At 34.6% G+C, this 14,415-nt stretch overlaps 1 long non-coding RNA gene across 7 annotated transcripts in view; it reads left to right on the top strand.

The window, feature by feature from the left end:
- The window catches only part of LOC143253709 (uncharacterized), a 397,296-nt gene that overhangs the window by 25,116 nt on the left and 357,765 nt on the right, over nt 1-14,415 (top strand). For 2 of the 7 annotated variants that reach the window (XR_013029798.1, XR_013029797.1), the window contains exon 6: nt 9,043-12,240. The exons of 3 other annotated variants lie outside the window; for them this stretch is intronic. This is a non-coding gene — a long non-coding RNA (uncharacterized LOC143253709). Of the gene's footprint in view, nt 1-256; nt 826-9,042; nt 12,241-14,415 lie in introns of those variants that run through there. 2 more of the 7 variants (XR_013029803.1, XR_013029800.1) reach the window with 2 other exon arrangements.

Raw genomic sequence — 14,415 nt, 5'->3', positions numbered from 1 at the left:
ATGTGTTCCCTGCCATCTCCCTCCCAGTGTCTTGTTGAAGTTATGTAACACCCTTTGTCAAGTTCTGTTGATAGCACATTATTGACCAGCTCTTTCTTGGTTTCCTCCTTTTCCAACTTTCTTTATTACTCTTTCATCTGGGAATGTTGTCCTTTATTGTTCACATGTGGGATTGTCCATTTTTTTTTCTCAATGGACACTTTCTCATGTTGTATTACCCTTCTTTCATACTGCTTGATTCATCCTTTCACTCTAGGATCCCAAACACAGTTGGTAATGGTTTGTCCAGATGATGAACTCCTTCCTGTACAGGTAGTTCTGGAACTTTTTAATGGTAAGTATGATCGCTTACTTAAGATGTGTGTGCGCGCTATCTGCACTGGCGTTTACAGCATGAATAGATTATAATGTCTCACAAGAAGTTTTGTGTTGTATTTATGTCAACAAACATTTCTTGATGTGTTCCAAGTAGTTCATAGCCTTGGCTAAGACTTTCGCAGCTAAGGTACCCTATTTTATAGAACCATCCCGCAAATAAAGCTGTTCACCGACCCGTCAGGATGTCGCAATCTGAGGACCTAGCAAAAAAACCAAGACAAAATTCCCTGATAGGAGAACTTGAAAGGCAAACGGGGGCAGTCAGAAGTTTTAACTTTCACTTTGCTCTGCTAACAAAAATGTGGTTGAAGAACTAACAAGGCTGTAAAGTTATTTGATGAAATAATGTGTAACTTAATGTTGTTGAAGCATCAGAGACTGGTTAACAAGTATGGTTGGTGAATACGTTAAACATGGATAGTAGACATTATGTATAATTGTGAAGGAACGGGAAATCATGAAGCAGCGCAGAGTTGGAAACAGGAGGCCCGTTGAAAGAAAGATAAGTTGATACTGAAACTCAAGGTCTTCTTTATTCATGGTGAGAATTAAGGTTAATTTAAATTCCCGAAGGATATTGAAATGTAACCAGGAGCGGTCAGAAACATAAATTTCTCTTCACCCTACTATGCGAGTTAAGATTAAGTAGCATCTAACTTTAGAGAATTTGAGATTATCGTGGGTGAGGGGAGAAGAGGTGGTCATGACGTAACTAGGGTGATTGTCTCAAGACATCAGGGGAAGCTGTGAAAGTAAGATGAAGGAAGGAGAGCTTGCTGATGACGCTGCTGTCTCTTGAGCTGTTGATTACCGAAACACTAAAACTGCACCTATTGGTGAAACCTATGAGAAACGTTGTTCTGTACCTTATTTTAATTAAAGTAGTAATAACCATACCAGCCGTCTTTAAAATACATTTGAACCTATCTGCATGGGAGCTGTTTTAATTATAAGAATTTATAAACAAATAATTAATCACCAGAGAAATCGACGAGTAAGCAATCTTCCTTCGTCTCTCTAGAGGAGAATTTACATTGTATGGATTAATATTGTGATAGGCCAATAGTGTATTATTGGGAATAGTTGAACAAAGTTGCTCGTTGTATACGAAGGTTTGAATACAAACAGTGACAAGGCAGGTTACCCAGTCGAACTGTCATAACGCTACTTACCATATTTTTCCCAACCTCTTTACCTGATGACGTGTAGTTACAGTCGATCATTAATAATTACCCAAACGTAATAATAACTGGTTATCTTAATTCTAAACGCACTGATTTCAACTGTATATCCATCAACAGAAATGGAAAAGTACAACATCACCTGCTAACAGACAACAGTTACCTTGTCATTAACAATATTAGCACGAAACACCAATCCAAAGGGAACAGAATGTGTTGAACTTAGTATCTCTTTATCTCATCGCTCATTCAAGTACACAACAGCCACATTCACAACGATCACGATCCGGCCACTCCTCCAATCCTTCTCAAATAATACAAGATTTCTCATATTTCTCAATTCTTAACTTAAAAATTGAGAAACATTACCCGAAATTATAACATAAGCTTCGAACACCAAAGAAATAGACAATCATGTCTCCCTGTAGTAAACTATCTAATCCATGAAAGAAGAAAGCTCCAATTTATCAGAACCAGTGATAAGTCACTTAAGGACCTTATGAACATCACGAACAATCATGTAAAAAGGATAATTATAACCAACAAATGGGACACGTTCAGGGAATCCACATGGCTCCCTAACTTTATCGCTAATGAAACTGTTAAAGTTGAAATCAATAACAGCACCTCCAACGCATTTCCACTAACAGCAGGAGTCCTCCAGGTCTCTGTCCTCATCCCGCTACTCTACACTCTATTCGTAAATGGCATGTCGCTCCCACAGTTAATCTATACCCTCATCTCTCAGTATACTGATAACAATGTTATCAGAATCTTTTATTTCTTAATTCGATCAATCTGTTATAAAAACTATTGAAACAGAATCTTGCTCTCTCAATATACGTCTCTCTGCTACAATCCTGGGAAATGCTCTTTTCGACTGACGTCATCGCCACGTGAACAAGATAAATGTACGAGTTCTGCTCTGGTTGTAAAACGACGGTCGCTACACGATTCTCCCAACGTTTTTGTGACGGCATCTACTTCGTGTCTTTCCACAATCCACTCTACGTGTTTAAATAAACTCGATGCTCAATCAAAATGAACTTTTTCACCGCGCGGAGTCAAAAAGAGAAAGAAAAGTTTCTTATCACCTCGGTTCTCTTTCAAACCCGAAGATGTTTTTTTGAGGCTTGACGGATTCATGAACCCAAATTTCTACCACGAATTTTGTTGTACTGACGAAACAGGTGTGAAGATAGCACAAACCAAGACTGACTATCAATAATATTCAGTTCAAAGTTAACATAAGTGGTATCAATACAGGCGATAATCAGGGTCCGAATTGTTTGTGAGTAATATTAATTAATGAGTTTCGGAAGTTTCCAGGATTGTAGGTCAGGATTTGTTACTCTGCTAGGGACCGTTCCTTTGATGGCTTGAGTTATTGCACTGATCACATGAGAAATGTAATTATCGATTTTGTTTGAGTTATTCAGGGCTGCGATGCGCCATGTTTACGGGCTTGGCGGCTCAGGATTCCCCGACTTATGAGGTCGACACGTAAAAATGTTAGCATGCTCTACACTGAGGACATAGGAAACATTCTGAATAGTAATTGTGAATGAAAGAGAAAATACACCCTGGGAGATAAATATTATTGTCCTATGGGCATTATTCAATAATGAATTAAAAGTGCTTTATGCAGAGTAGAAGTTCCATATATAAAACTCAGGGTCTAATCTCACCTGGTATGACGTCACGATAGTTGTATAAATATGTCGCTTTCTTGGCAAACATTTACATTACGTAAGTAATTATTAAAAACATAGATTGCACGATGAAACTATATATACATATGTATATTTTGGTTTATGTTTTAAGACACATTTTTCATTTAAAAATAAGAAACCAACTCCAAATTAAGGCATTTTACTTTGTTTTTATGGCCCGATTTACGTTAATTCAAACGCTTGCCCGATGAGTAATGTTAGGTACCCAACTATCACTGGCCAATCAAGAGGTGATATTGTGAAAACTATTAGTATCTCTATTAGTGAAGGGTATATTTATTCCTGTTAAATATGTTTCGAGTTTGGAGCAAAATTCGTTCGCGGAAAAAGTAATACAACAAACAATACAGAACACATTACCCACAACATCATACAAAGTACCTAGAACGACTTCCTTAAATGTCATGCACAAATACGCATTTATAGAAGCAATAACCGATAGACTCCGACAAAGTTCGCTAAATTATTTCGCGAAAATTGGAAGAAAAAAAAAAGGGTACTTGCGTATTATCGGGAAGGGGGCATTAAAATACTTGAATGTATGATAAATTTTAAACATATTAATGCAATATTAAATGTATATGGTTTATTTAGATTAATATTCGTTTTTCTTCTTTCTTTTCACAACAACAAAAACTCGTTACTACCATATTGTGACTTTTTGTTTTGCACATACTTTCAGCAGGGAGAATTCCTTTGTCTTGCAGAAGAGAAATAGGATGTTTTTTACTTTTGGTTAGATCCCAATTGTTTATCATCTTTGGGGCGAGGGTAAAATGTGGTTTAACTAGAAAATAAAAATAAAAATGTTGCTCACGTTAAAGTTTAATCACATTACATTCATATTAAATGTGATAAAAATATTTAAAGTAATAGCCCCACGTTAATACGTAAGTACCAAAAAGTGACTTATTATGTGAACTTCAGAGATATTGCACAAATGACAATAATATCCTTAGTCATTTCTACCTATAAATATGAACAAACTTTACAGTAATTGCTGATAACCCATTAAATCGGCACCATAAAACAACAATGAATTAAATATCGCATTTGTTTTAGCGGTCCAGGTTGTCAACTTATTGTCATAACGGATAATGTATGTGGTAGTAATACCCAAATGCGTTGGGGATACCCCATTTATCGAACAAAATCCAAACGCCGATGTTAATCTTGTCAGACGTCATGGAAAATTGTACAAAAATCAAATAAGGGTAGGAAGCTGAGTCAGTGCGCCCTTGTGAAATGTGTAACATTAAATATGCAGGCGGCCTAGCATTGTCAGGTGGGTTAAGGCGTTCGACTCGTAATCTGAGGGTCGCGGGTTCGAATCCCCGTCATACCAAACGTGCTGGCCGTTTCAGCCGTGGGGGCGTTATAATGTGACGGCGGCCAATCCCACTATTCGTTGGTAAAAGAGTAACCCAACAGTTGGCGGTGGGTGGAGATGACTAGCTGCTTTCCCTCTAGTCTTATACCGCTAAATTAGAGATGACTAACGCAAATAGCCTTCGTGTAGCTTTACGCGAAATTAAAAAGGAAACAAACCATAAACATGTCCGTATGACAACCTGGACCGGTAACTGTAATGCGACATACATATAAAGGTGGTTGTTATTTTGGATTTTTGCATACAAATTATAGATACAAATTTTACTTAATGAAATTATTATCACAGTTTATTGTTTATTTTATATATATATTTATTACCAGACCGCTGTAACTTAATATTGTTTTTCAGCTATTATGACAACATTAAAAGCGTGAATATATGTGAAATGGCGAAATAGACCTTGAACTGTGTGAGAAGTGTAGAAGTTCACAAAATCAGATCGAACGATAGTGTATTTTTGTATTAACGGTACCATGATAACCTACATGAATATGGCCTTAAAAAGGAGCACAACGAGTACGCGAAATTAGCTCTGATTTCTTGACAGTGTTCATTACTCAGGAACTCGCAACATACACTGGGGGGATGGGGGTGGAATACAGGTCAAACTCGCTTGACACTATCAGGTTTCAAACGTCCAAATCCCGATTCCGAGAGAGATCGGAACTGTTACGGGCTGTTCATACTAGTAAACTGTCTTCGCCATAACGTATGCAACCAGTTAATATTTCTTCTCGGAGTCGAACCTGTAACATCTTTTCCTCTTCATGTTCATTGCCCCGTTACCTCCCCTTTTATTTTTTCTCTCTTGTACCTTTTTCGCATCATCAGTGTACATTTTTCATCATTTAAGAAAATGTTTAACTTTAGGCGATTATCGTGATATTTGTGCAAGTTGTAAGACGTGTCTCCGCGACCTTGAATATGTTTAGGCAACACTGGTCTGTCACGCGTAGGATCTTCCTAGAAGTACAAAGTACAGTATGGTAATATATATATGTGCACAATGTGGATGATCCCCAAAAGAAATACCTTCATTATTTATTTTGATTAGAAAAGGACATCAATATAAATTTAATTCACCATTACCTAACCATTTTAGAGCTCTTTACGTGTTTTCCATGTGTTGTTAATTTTAGAAATTTGCTTATTACAAATTCAAATTCACGAACAACTAATTAACAACTGTTTCAGTATATGAAAGAACTAATTGCTATAAAGTTTGTGGTAATGTAAATGGTATGATTTTTCCATCTCTCCACTAAATATGTTTGACATATTATTCACAAATACATATCAACTAGATGGTAAAGGGTTGTATAGGAACAAAATTAGATTACACTGACAGTGACGTAAAGATTTTCTTCAAAGTGAAACAGAAAGTTACTGTTATGCCATGCTTCAGGGAGAAATTGAAGATCATGTGTGAATTAAAATAAGTGGTTTGAAAAAAATAAAATGATTTGACATATGTTATGAAATACGAATTCACAACAAAATAAATTCTGTTACATTTCTTTTAATTTACGTAAAATTTTCTATTCCGTAATTTTTATAAGAATTTCCACGATAGAGTACATTTTAAATGAACTACAGGATTGACCCCTAAAAATACTTGTTCTGTGGGTTCTGTTGACTCCTTAAAAAAAGTTAAGCGTAGGCCCTGTTCATTCTCGAATCAGTACAGTTTTCTTATCTACGTTACCAATAGCTTGGAAATGTGAGCGATTTCAATCTGAGTTTTCACTTTTGCGTTTAGTAGTAAACATGGAGGAGGAGAAACGTTGTCGTAGGTTATTCCGGGCAAGCATATCAGTTGGAAAAAAAGTAATTGTAATTCTACTCTGGTCTACAAGTTCAGGTGTGGGCTGCAGTAGAGCCTGGCGGCGGATCAGTCCTGTTATTCTGTTTTGGTCAGGGTTTTTTGTCTCAAAATAATAATAATAAAACAAAATAAAAACCTCGGGTTTGTCGTAAGTCCTTGGTCACCTGATTACTTTATTGTCAGTACTTCACGCATGTTGCCTTCCCTCGTTGCAGTGCATGACATCGGAAAGTAGTTTTAGCTACAGTAGATTTAGTTGATCATTTTGTGCCGCAATGTAGACAGAATACGACTCACCCTACGTAATATTTAGTAACAGGGACAGGAGACTGCACGTTGCGTCATCTTATCACTGCGTAACAGCATGTATTTGTGTAAATTGAGAAATTTAACTTGATTATAAGCATGTTCCTATGGGTCAGGTATAAAACCAAATTTATGTTAAAAAGAACTGATAAACAAATTAAAGGTATAACATGATATAATTAAAGTCGTGGTGCAGTTTTATAATATATATTATCTTTACGAACTCATAAATAATAAGTTGTATAAAATAACGAAATAATTTTATTTTTCATGTCATTGCTTGAATTTATTTTAAAAAATAAATAATTACACTAAACAAAGTGAAGCTAATTGCTGACCTGTTTTATTCACTTTCAATGTTACGATGTATGCTAACATGTTTTTGCAGGTAAGTATATATCATTACAGATTATAAAACAAACAAAACATGGCTGGTATGCGTTTTAACATTTTTATTAATAAAGCAGAGAACAACGTTTCAATCTTCCAAGGACATTTTCAAGTTAACCATTCCGAGATACATTTTTGTTTCAAGTGGGTTTTTTGTCATCAAGAAGAACAATACATGGTTTAATGTGTAAAACAAAATGTACGGAGGGAAAGGAATATTAAATGTACTTGTACTGAAAAATAATATATTTTGAAATCATTGCGAGTTGTGGATTTGTTTGTATTGTCATATGGTGAATTATTACAAGCACTTCTAACGTAGAAGTGTGAACTTTGTGTGATTTTTGTCATAATGAGCTATATTTCCGAAATAAACACACAAATAATATTGTTTTTTTTCCGATTTTATCGAGTAAACTTAAATTTAAAAAGTATGTTCATTTTCTCGTTGATTGAGTTTTGGTTATAATTTTTAAATTCATCAAACATTTGAAACAGCTTTATTCGTAATTTTGAACACGTAGGGCAAGGTCTAAACAAGTTTACAATCAACTAGATTTTGATATATTTGATTACAACTTTAAATTGTTTAAAATACAACTTTTAAATAGTTTGGGCTTGTATGTCGGGAAAACTTAAACTTAGGATTTTCCTTTTTATATTTTTATAAAGAACATTCTTGCTGATAGATGGCGCTATAATGCATCAGGATATTTCTTTTTGTTATTGAAAACAATATTCGAGATAATAGATGGCGCTACGGGATATTATATCGCAATATAAAGGTTAGATAATAGGTGTTATATGGTTGTGCACTTCCGCAAAATTTTTAGAATGTTCTTTTGACTTTTCGTTAAGCATGTTACACAATTTACCATAAACCTTTTATAAAAACAAATGTTTATTACTTTTAAATACGTTTGGTGCTTAATAAAGATCTAAAAGTTAAAACTTTGCGTCAGAATATGGGAGCTATATTCTCTACTTGTTGCACTAGAATACAGTGAAAAGGCCCATGAGTGCTATTTAAGGCGTTTTTTTCGTACCTCGTGACGTAGTTGGTAATGTCAGAGTGTTTTGAATGGTAGGTTGAAAGGGAGCGAAAGCGGATGTTGAGAGAAAAGGAACGGAGAACTGCGGAGATTAGAAGAACCACCAGAGGCGTCGTAACGGCAACGATGAATTCGGTTATATTAGCTAAGTTTTCTTTACAGTTGTGAAGTACAGTATTTCAATGGGAAATTTTAAGATAACACTAGAGAAATATCAGTTTGATATAGTAATTGCATATTCTTATTTAAAAAAAAAAAAATAGCGCTGAAGAGTTATCGTGTAGATGCAAATATAACTCTAAATGTATTGCTACGATAGACGTAAACATCCCGATAGTAATATGTGACGCTAGTTTAATAATCTGCTGCTGTTTTTTCGAAAAGTTTAGTAGGGGGGAAGATTTAAGAAAACACTCGTGTGCTAACTATGTATTTGTTGTTGTAGTTGTAATGAGCTTCACTTTCATGCTGTAGTAATTTCTGGATGAGGACTACATGTTAATCACTTTTTCCCTCTGGCGCAGTCTGCATGAAAAAAACGAAACGATAATGTGAAGATCAGGTTTTTTAAGTTGGAATGCTTGGATTACTTTTAGAATAAAATCCTTTTAATATGGTCTTTTCAAACTTAACTCGGCGTCTGTTGTTTAAACATATTTTATGTATAGGTGTTACTATATATGATGCGACTACAATTACAACTCACTTGCATATAGTCTCTAGGCTGTCGAACAAGGGTGGAAAGGGGGGGAGTTAAAGAAACTTTGTTTTTGTTTTTTAATAGGTTCAACTGATGTATAGATTCTACTGTACTTGCAGTTGAGGCTATAGGTGAATCTACAATATCTTACGTTGCCTTTTGATGGTAAAGGATCTCGAAATAACTAACTGCATAAGGAGTGTGTAAGTACTGCAAGGACAGGTAACTTTCCTACTAACTACATCGTTTTGTTTTGTAGATTGTTAAAAGATGGAAGTCGAAATTGCGAAATGAGTTGCACGTATTTTGTGCATTGTGTAAGGATGATGAACTCTGGGGGATGGGTTACTTTTTCTGTTTTTTGAAGTATAATTGCAGAACGGAAGTTACTGTCACGGATGTCATTCGCCATAGTCGTAGAAGAATGGTCATCTGTTCCTAGTTTGGAGGAAGTGTAACATTCTGACTCTTGTATAGGGTAAGCTGTATTTGGGGCGTTAACAACTTTGCGTTTTTACTTTTTGTCTAATGTTTAATTGCTTGTTAGTTACAAAAGAGATTTACATTCAAAGTTGAACTCTGAATACCATGCAAGACTTGCTGTACGAGTTTACTGTAACTGAAGTGATAACGTAAACCGTAAATTCAGTCTAGCCTCAATAGATATTTTAATGGAAATTTCCATAACTGATCTGTATCTTAAGACAAATGCCGCCCTTACCTTGTACTGTGGGTAGGGTGGTAGTGGTTTACTTGCACCTTGATTACTTAAATAGGTTCAGCAAAGTGAAGAATCTCCATTGAGACCCTTAAGAGCTTGCCACGTATGTATGATTGTTTTTCATTATGCTGTTTCTTCATTCAAACTCAACCCTGAGAACGAAGAAGAGTACTTGTAGTTGATACACCTGCAGTAAGGTAACATTTTGTATTGGTGAACATGTTTTTCTGAAGGTTAATATATGTTACAGTAACGTTAGCAAAACTTGCTAGGGAATAGGTGTTTTTGGTAAATATCACGCAGGTTCTTCAACATGAATTCTTGGTGATGTCTGAATTTCGTCCCTTTTTTCATACTACTGACGTGTATCTGGAAGATCGTCCAACCTTGATCATGTGCCATTGGTACGTCTAGACCAATAGGTAATTTCGGTTAAGTGCATGTTAAACGAACGTGTAATTAGAAGGATGCCGGTTAGTTACCAGCCTTTGATTAATACTTTCTTACTTTGATTAGTCAACTGAACTTTATACAGGTTAGGGATAATCCGAGTGTAATTCGTAACTGTCTTCAACAGAGCGTACTTGAATTACCTGAAGTAGAATGTTGATCTGTCTCATTCATAGTAATAGTTCAGAGTTGTGTGCTATGCAAATACTTTTCGCGTGTGTGGCGTTTTTTGTTTTTCTTACACTGAATTAGGTCATAAAGAATGACGTTCACCTGCAGACTTGTGAACAACCGAGATTCACGTACTGTTGAAGATCGTAATATTAGGATATGCTGATCTCGCAGCCTCAGCAAGCAAATTTGTTGGACGGAGATGTCTATTATGGATGATGAATGCACATTTGTTTAACCTCCCAAGTACTACAACTATACACCTTAATTGGAACCAAGAGGAAATTCTCCATGTAGTCGTGCATGAAAATTGTCCTGACATCTTTTGCATGGACCAAGTATAGTAAGGGGTAAACTAGCACTAAACTGGATAAACAAGTAACGTATATTGTGCTGTATTTATTGTTTCAAATGTCTTTATATAAAAAGCAAAAAACACCGTAACTCTTTCTATTGTAGGAACATGGAAGTTTAATAGTTTTCTATTGTCTCTTAACAAACCTCAGTGTAAAGGTAATGGGGTAGAATTTGTGTAATTTTAAAGAATAGAACTTCTACCTACCTGATTTGTTTTGGGGGGGGGAATTTGTTTACTTAACTTCTCAGAATACTTGAATAGGTTCAACACTGGATAAATCTCGGACTACGAAATAACCACAAAGGTTTGAGACGTTTCATCTATCGTCACTCTGAAAACTTAGTGAAGACTGAAGAGAGAATTGTAGATAATTGGCTTTTAGAAGTTGTATTAAGGTAACATTTTGTTACTGTAAACTGCATTTTATTTGAATATTGTCACTGAATTTCCCGTCATTTTGGAACTTGTTCGTGGCAAGTTTAATGCAGTAGTTGCCAAGTTCTGCAGCTTGAATCTTGAAGATGGGAGAACAGTTCTGTGTTTTAACATCGGCAGTATATCTACTGTGTGCAATTGTTTGTAGTAGTTATCACAGAGTAAGTTAAAGTCTATATTTTTAAATGTAGAATTATCGGTTATTAATGTAGCAGGCATAATTCAGCGTTTTAAATTTTCTTAAATTGATCAAAGTATGAACTTTAGTGGTTTACGGAAAATGATTTGGTGGCTTTCTAAGTGCAGAGTTAACTAATTGTATTCGTGTCGGAATGTGCAAGTTTGTTAACTAAATTTGTATTTAGTTTGTGTACTATAATGGGAGGGTGGGGAGCTAATTTTTTTTTCTTACGCTGTAAAGTAGGATGACCAGAGTTCTGGAAGTCCGTAAAGGTGTTCACCAGTAGCATCCCGAAATATGGGTCCTACGGTTTGGACACGACTTTCACAGTGGAGGTGTACGGTTGCTGTTTCTGATAAGTAGTAACTTGTTTCGTAGTCCACTATTAAGGAAAACGAACTTTATCTAACAGTCTCAGTATTTTTATTCTTGTTTTATATAATTGAAAAGTCGTTTGTTCTGAGATCCTGTAAGCAGAGCTTTAAAATGTTAGAAGTTGCATATCTCGCCTTATAGGTGAAGCTCTTAGTACAAGACCACATACAAGTTGTATTCCATCTTCAGTGATCATTTACACGTCGATCTTTGACCGATAAGTTTCTACTTGTCATTCAACCAAGTCTTCTCGTGTGGCTCTTATAGTAAGAAGCTGAATAAGGAGTGGAAGTTTTTCATGGTGAACAGTTCGTTGTAATTTAGTGTCCTATTTGAAGTTTGTGTTTGAATATTTATCGTGTATTTTGTGAAATCTTCCAGCATAAGATACTTCTGAACATTTTATACTCGTTACCACGAGCTTGTGTACATGGACGTATCGTATGGATTGTGCACCTATTACAGGGGTGGAGTGTTGGATACTTTGTGTGGTGTTAATAAACATCAGCGTTTCATTTAACGAAATGATTAAAACCTTTTGGAGTTTTTGTATGAATTGTACGTTATTTGATTAAAGGTTATTTACCCATATTTCTTTTCATATTTCATTTATATTTCAACTAAACTTTAAAATATTAACTTCACGCTAAAGCAGCGAACAACTTACCGGTTTATGTAAACCGGATACAAAACATTCCTAGCTTACACAATTGGCTTTGTATTAAGTAACAAATTCATAGAAACTAAGTTACATATTAAAAAATAAAAGCCTCTATTAACCATTATTTTAGAAGTGAATTACTAAAACTTCTACATTTCAAATACAACTAAGACTATATCTTCTTCGTTTGTTTCAAGAAAACTTTGAAAACATACAAATCTACAAAAACAGATGAACAAAACTGGAGATCTAAACGTCCTGAAGAATCAATCTTGTTAGAGCAGGGTTTGAATTTTAATTTTTCTGAATTTTACGAAAAAACTTATTACCCAATACTACTTACATTTTAGAAATATCTTACATTAAAAGTTACATTTTAAATAAAATTACTACATTTGTACGTATTTTAACCAGTTTCATAAGGTAGTCTTAGAAAATAGTTAATCGTACAACCTATCGTGGTTCAATACCAAGTATTAAACGTACAACGAAATTTTATTTTATTTTTACATACCCAGTGAAGTAAGTTTAAAACTCGAGGGCGCCGAAACTTGTAAGAACGTAATTAGTTAACGCTGTAGCAACATTGGAGGAAAACGTCGATTTTTTTTTTTTTTAACGTAATTTTTAACACGACACTGATACATATTCCAGATAATTTTACTCATCGTAAAATGTTCCATGACTGAGTCAACTGCCTAATGCCGACTTCAAAACATGATTTCATTGAAATGCAAACCACCTGAAACTTCGAATGGTCACATATGATGGTATGTTAGTCAAATATCGCATATTCGAAATTTAGATTTTGGTCTGAGGTGTAAATAAATTTTTTATTAGAAATAAGTAACTAGTTTGAATTTATGAACAAACAGGATTGTTAAAACTGCACTCTTAGAATTTACGTGAAACGTTACTTAAATGGCAAAATTTGCCGTTATAAACAGTAAATTTGATCCAATGCAGTTTCTTCGAATACATTGAATAAAGTTCAATATTCTGTGTTGCTTGTTACAATAGTGAACATTTTGGGACAAATTATGCCTGAAGATGTCTTGCGGACACAGGAGGAACTCAATTACGTGATAGCATTTTCAATCAACATTACAGAAATGTCTTTATATGTTAGTGTGGTATAAATTTAGTGATAAACAGCTAAAAATTTTCAGTTATTCTAAAGGTAAGGAATTGCAAGCGTTTGGAAGTGCTTGATTAAGGATTTTAATGAATGTTGCTGAGATCAATCGAAAGGAGTTTCGCTTTTAAACTATATGCATATGTTAATATGTAGGAAATTTATGTGGAATACGTTATCTGCGCAGTGTATTCACTAGATATTAATATTCCACTACGTTGAACATTAATTTTAATCGAGAAGTTCATTCGTAGATTTTCATAAATACACTTAATTCGTTGATTGAATAATTAGTGAGAAACAGAAATACAATTTTAGTGATACACTTGTAGAATATTTACTGTCAGATAACCTGTCTATAAGGTAAGGTATAATGAATTCATGAAAATGTTGACACTTTCCAACGATTTATTTTAAGGGACAGTTGTAATAAGAATAAGAGACATCGTCCGAGTCTAGAGTTTAAATAATTATGATGATTAAAGGTGAAATGTTTCGGATTATTCATTTGTACGAAATTTTATATTGATAATGAGATAAATATTACTTTGAAATAAGTTGATATTAACTACACGCACTAATAAGATAAGCACTTTTGGATAAGTGAAAGTGATGCACGTAATGTGTGATGGATTGAGTAAGAGAAATAAATAACGCAATGAGTTAATTGTCCATAATCTTTATACCATTCAGAAGAAAATGTACTCTTCTTGAGATGATTTAGCAATATGTAATAATATCAACTTGCAACATCTATACAGTGAATGTGCTATCAGTAATGGTAGAAAGTGGCATTAAGTTAACACATTTACAGTGCTAAGATTTCGCTATACGTAGGGATGACCAAGCTATCATTAAGGTGAAATATTTATTGTGGTATAGTTTCTAAACTTTGCTGAGGCAAAAAGAAGGTACAATACTGATTTTGCAATGGGTTTATTATTTTTATTTGCATGATAGAATTGGAGTA

This window comes from Tachypleus tridentatus, chromosome 6, assembly GCF_004210375.1.
Source record: "Tachypleus tridentatus isolate NWPU-2018 chromosome 6, ASM421037v1, whole genome shotgun sequence".
NCBI classification, from domain to species: domain Eukaryota; kingdom Metazoa; phylum Arthropoda; class Merostomata; order Xiphosura; family Limulidae; genus Tachypleus; species Tachypleus tridentatus.
This window is presented reverse-complemented; position numbering and strand designations above follow the sequence as displayed.